This window comes from Ananas comosus, linkage group 2, assembly GCF_001540865.1.
Source record: "Ananas comosus cultivar F153 linkage group 2, ASM154086v1, whole genome shotgun sequence".
Taxonomy (NCBI): Eukaryota; Viridiplantae; Streptophyta; class Magnoliopsida; order Poales; family Bromeliaceae; genus Ananas; species Ananas comosus.
Window position 1 is genome coordinate 3,770,096 of NC_033622.1, and position 5,444 is coordinate 3,775,539.

Consider the following 5,444-nt stretch of genomic DNA (forward strand, 5'->3'; position numbering starts at 1 on the left):
CAAACAAGAAAGCAACATCTAGCAAAGAAAGCAAATAACAAATAAGTTCAACACTTCATAGACATTGAAAACAGAAACAAAATACCAAAGTTTGATATCCTCTAGTCATTGCTAAACATAAAACAACTTTATCTACGTGCAGTTAGAATATACTCAATATATTCTTTCTAAACTCTGTCGGAATTCCATAAAATCCATTCAGTTTGGTTGTATTGGATGTTAAGATATCGTAAGCAACCATACGATCCTTATTGACAAGTCCCTCAACCTTCAAAAGCTCTTCAAACAACTTTTTCTTTCGAATTGCATCAGTTGCCATAAATTGGAAACAACTAGCTAACTTAGAGATACTTTTGCTAGCATTTCCAAACATGCTCTCTCAATGGAGCGTAACGTTGCATTAAAAGATTCATTGATCGAATCATCTGTACCTGAGGATCTTCTTTTTCTTGTTTTTCTCCACTGACCAGCACTCGGATTGGTTGGCCCTAAACTGTTGCTTTCATCTGCGATTGCCATCTCCACATTAGGATTTTGAGCAGATGCTCTTTGATTGGTTTCTTCGCCTTCGATATTTGCGACGGCATCTGCAGGAGATTCTGCTGTAACATCGGTTGCTCGATCCTTCCAAACACTATCAATAACTCCTCGAAATAGGGAAAAGACTTGCCTCTCAACCCGACGGCATTCGGATGACTCTACAACAATATTCAAGATGTTATACTTTAACTCGAAAAAAAGAGGATGTATTTATTTTAACATGTTAAAGCTATTGAAGTATAAGAATAAAACCAAAAGAAAAGAAACAAAATTGCATACCTTAACCCAGTTATCATAAACATTCTTGTCCATTCAACACATTTGTTCTTATCGCTCCAGCCAAAACCACTTGTGCTCGGTCCAAGCATCTCAAAAATTGCATTGTATTGTCTCTTCCACAACTTAAATTGCGATTCAATATGAGGCACTCCCATAGTTTGAAAAGGCACGCTTGAGGGGCGTGCCTAGGCGCGAGGCGTCGGCCTTAGTGCTTTAGCAATAGCGAGGCACAGCGCTATTACTGAGGTGCGCGCCTCGGGCCTGAGGTGCGTGCCTCAGGCAACTTGCGAGGCGCGCGCCTCGCAATATTTAATTTTACAGGAATTTTCTATTCAAGTTTTTCAATTGTTGGGTTTTGAATTTGCAACTTATATTTTAATCCGATAAGATACTTAAAAAATCTTAAAAGAAATCCCAAAAAATTCATGTTTTCGAATTGTTAGGTTTTGAATTTGCATCTTATATTTTAAACTTGATAAGATACTTAAAAAATCTTGAAAGAAATCCAAAAATCCCTAAAAAAATTAGCCGCTCGCCACCTTCTCTCCTCTCCCTCCTCTCCCTATCGAGCATCCAGCAGCAGCTGTGCTAGCAGTAGGAAGTAGTGGCAGCAAACCAGAGGTGGCCAGATCAAACAACCAGCAGCAGCGACAGTAGGAAAACAAGCAGCAGCAACATCAACATCAAATTAAACTATATGCATGTGTTTTTTTTTACTTTTTGATAGTTATTTTGGAATTTTTTTAATGTAGAACATCAAATTAAACTAGGCTTAATAAATGTGCGCCTCGCCTTCTTGAGGCACGCGCCTCGCAATGCGCCTCGCGCCTAGGCTTCGGGAGTCTTACGCCTCTCCGCGCCTCGCGCCTTTTCAAACACTGGGCACTCCTTTGAGCTCACAGTCTAGAATTTTCTCATCCATCCATCATTCCAACTGCTGTAGATAACCATTTCTAAATGTTCCATTATCAGCCCTCCATTGTCCCGAATTAGCAAGATCTAGTAGGCACTCAATTAGTTTTTCATCCTCGTGCTTAGTCCATTGATGCTTAATTCCTTTATTTTTTTGCTTTTGATGTTTGTTGTGACGACACTTCCTCCATCCTAATAAGGGTTTGTTCATATAGATAAATAACAAATGATAAGGCAAAATAGATATATCAAAATTAAATAGGAAGCATCTAAAGAGTAAGATTGAATTGTAGTATCAAAGTAAAAAGGAGTATAAGAAAATAGATAAAAAAAAAAGTACATAAAGATGACAAGTACATCAAAAAAGTGCCTCGTATTTATTCTAACATCTAATACTAAAGAGTACATTTAACCCGTCCATTCATTCCATATTTGTAATGCTAATTCATCTCGCTGGGTATTCCAAGTATCAGAAGTTTTAATATATGTTATGTTGTCTCCTTGTATTCCATTGGTTGGGTCAATTTCACTAAGCTCATTCTCGTATGGATCAATTGGCATCTTCCTACGAATATGATTGTGAAGAAGAGCACATGCTGATATGATTCTACATGCAACCTTCAAAGGATAATAAGACTTTTCTCTATGTATTGCCCATCGTCCTGTCAGTAATCCAAAACATCTCTCAATGACATTTCGTGCGGACGAATGCTTGTAATTGTAGAATTCTCGCGGAGTTTGGGGCTCCCTATTTTGCCTCCACTCGCTCAGATGATACCGTTGACCTCTATATGGCGTGAGAAACCCTTCGCCATTTGGATAACCAGCATCACAAAGATAATAATAACCTGCATTGCATTAAATAAATTAAATGATTGTAGATATAAATAATTCTATGAACACCCTATTAGACACTTAGCTTGGGGAACCTTTAGCCCATTTGATCTTGAGATGGCATTTCTAAGCATCCTAGAGTCTGAGGCTGAACCCTTCCAATCAGGCAAGATATAGATAAATTGCATATCTTGTGAGCACACTCGCAACACATATTCGTCGTAAGATCTTTGTTTCTCTTTCGATATCTACTATTATTATTATATGTATGATACTCAATTTAGTATTAATAGGCTCCCACATAAATAAGGAGCTGTGCGGCAGCTACAAAATAGGAGTTCGATGAAATATAGAATAAGGATATACAAACAAGAACAAATCCCAACGAAAAGGCAGAATAAATTGGATTGGTAAATAATACTACCCCTGACCTCCTAATACAAAAATTGACCCCAGAAATAATGCAACAAGAATATCATTTATTGGTCCAAGTAAATCCATTATGTATAAAATACAAAATAAATAATTTTAACTATTTCATGAATTTTAAAAATATCAAATTTAAAAAAATAGAACTCACAATCTTGACAAACTGTCTAAAAAAACTGAAATCTAATAACTTTTGAAGTTGATTCATCCCAATTTTTGTTTCATACAGCATAAACGACAAAATTTATCTACCCAAAAACAAAGGATGGTTACTGAAAATATAACTATATTTTGCAAAAAGAAAAAAAATGCACCAGTTCACTTACTTAGGTAATGTGTCTCGTGAGGAATAGTTATAAAAAAAATCATAAACCTTCGGCCGACTCAAATAATCATATTAACAAAAAAACAAGAATAAAGTATATATAGGCATGTAATCTTTTTTTTCTAATTTTTAATATATTTTTTAACTTTCTTTCTAACTAATCTATATTGTAACTTATGAATCACCTTTACCTCTCGATCACACAGGTATGCAAACTATTATATTTAGTAACTCTAACAAAAATCATAAACCTTCCACCGACTCAAATAAACATATCAACAAAATAATAAGAATAAAGTATATGTCGGCATGCAATTTTTTTTTCTAATTTTTAATATATTTTTTAACTTTCTTTTTAACTAATTTATATTGTAACTTATGAATCACCTTGTATGCAAAATATTATATTTAGTAACTCTAAAAATTATTATTATTATTTTTGTTATTTTTAATTTTAATAACTTATTCTATTAATTTTATTAAATTTATTATAAATTTAAATTTTGTATTCAAATTTAAATTTAAATTAAATTTTGTATTCAAAATTTAAATTTAAATTTTGTATTCAAATTTAAATTTAAATTAAATTTTGTATTCAAAATTTAAATTTAAATTTTGTATTCAAATTTGATATTTTAATTCAAAAGTTAAATTTTAAATTTTAACATTTAAATTGAAGTAAACGTAAAGAAAAAATAAAGAAAGTAGGATATGAGAGGAAGTGAAGGAGTGTAAATCAATAGCGTGAGGTAAGAAATAAATAGAGTAAGGTAAGAAAGAAGGTGAATGGAGAAAGCAATGAGAAATAAGAAAAAGATGAGAGAGAAAAAATGAGAAGGGAATGAGTGGGAGAGAAGTGAGAAGGGAATGAGTGAGAAATGAGAAGGGAATGAGTAAGAAAGAAGAAAGGTACATAGACTAAAGAGAGAGAAATGAAAAGGGAATGAGTGAGAAATGCAGATAAAAAAATGAAAAAATGAGAAAATAAAAAAATTGAAGATAGAGAGAAGTAAGGAGATGATGTGAAAATAATTAAAAGAAATGTTGCATCACTTCTCTAGGACTTAGATAGCAAAAATTTATAAAATTTGAATAAAAAACTATAATAAATTGAAGATTAAGGATCAAAAAGTCATATGTCACATAGTTTGAGGACCAAAAATGCAATTTATCTTATAAGATATATGACTAACATAAAAATTTACATTATTCTTTTTAGTTTAAAAATTTTATTTTCGGTTGGTACATATGTACTAAAAATGCAATTTAACTTGATGCACGAATTTTAAATTTATATTTTTAATTTACTTTTTCACTTTACTTAAGATTTAGATAAAGAAGAAAAAAATAGTAAAATCAACGGTGGACACAATCGTATAAAAAGGTTAAAAAAAGGAAAGAAAAAAAAGACATGTTTATGTTCTGGAAATAAAAAAAAAAAATTTATACACTTCTCATAATATTTTTTTTAAAAAAAAGATTTAGAAGAAAATTAGAGAATCCCTATTTTGTAGGAGTTGCTAAATAAAAAGATGTATTTATAGGATGAAAGGAGGCAAATATAGAGAATTAATAATTAATAAAAAATTATTTTGAAAAATAAATAAAAACAATAGCTAATTAAACCATTGCTAAAAAAAAGGAAAGAACATTAATCAAGTCGGTTATGCACCATAAATCAAGTTGTTGATTGATAATTTGGAAGGTTATCAGTTGTCTAAAATTAAATTTTGAAAGTTTAATTAGGGTGATTAGTATTGAGAATTAATAACAAAGGAATAAGAAAAATTGATGGGAAGAGAAATAGTTGAGAAAAGAACCCGAATAAATTATTTTAAATTTAAAACTAAAGAACTATTGTAAATTTCTTTAATTATTCTTTCTAAATATGGTAAAAGTATTGATTTAAATTACATAATACATAATTTTTTTATTGAATGGTACTAAATCTGAATGCTACTAACTTTAGAGCTAATTTGAAACACCCGTAAGTAAAGAAATTAAGCATATTAATTCTTACTGTAATTGGTATCAAAATTTAATTTCTCTATTTGGTTCATATATATTTATATATAAGCTTCTTTACAATCCGCGATTAATTTAAATGAAAGTAATTTAAATTATA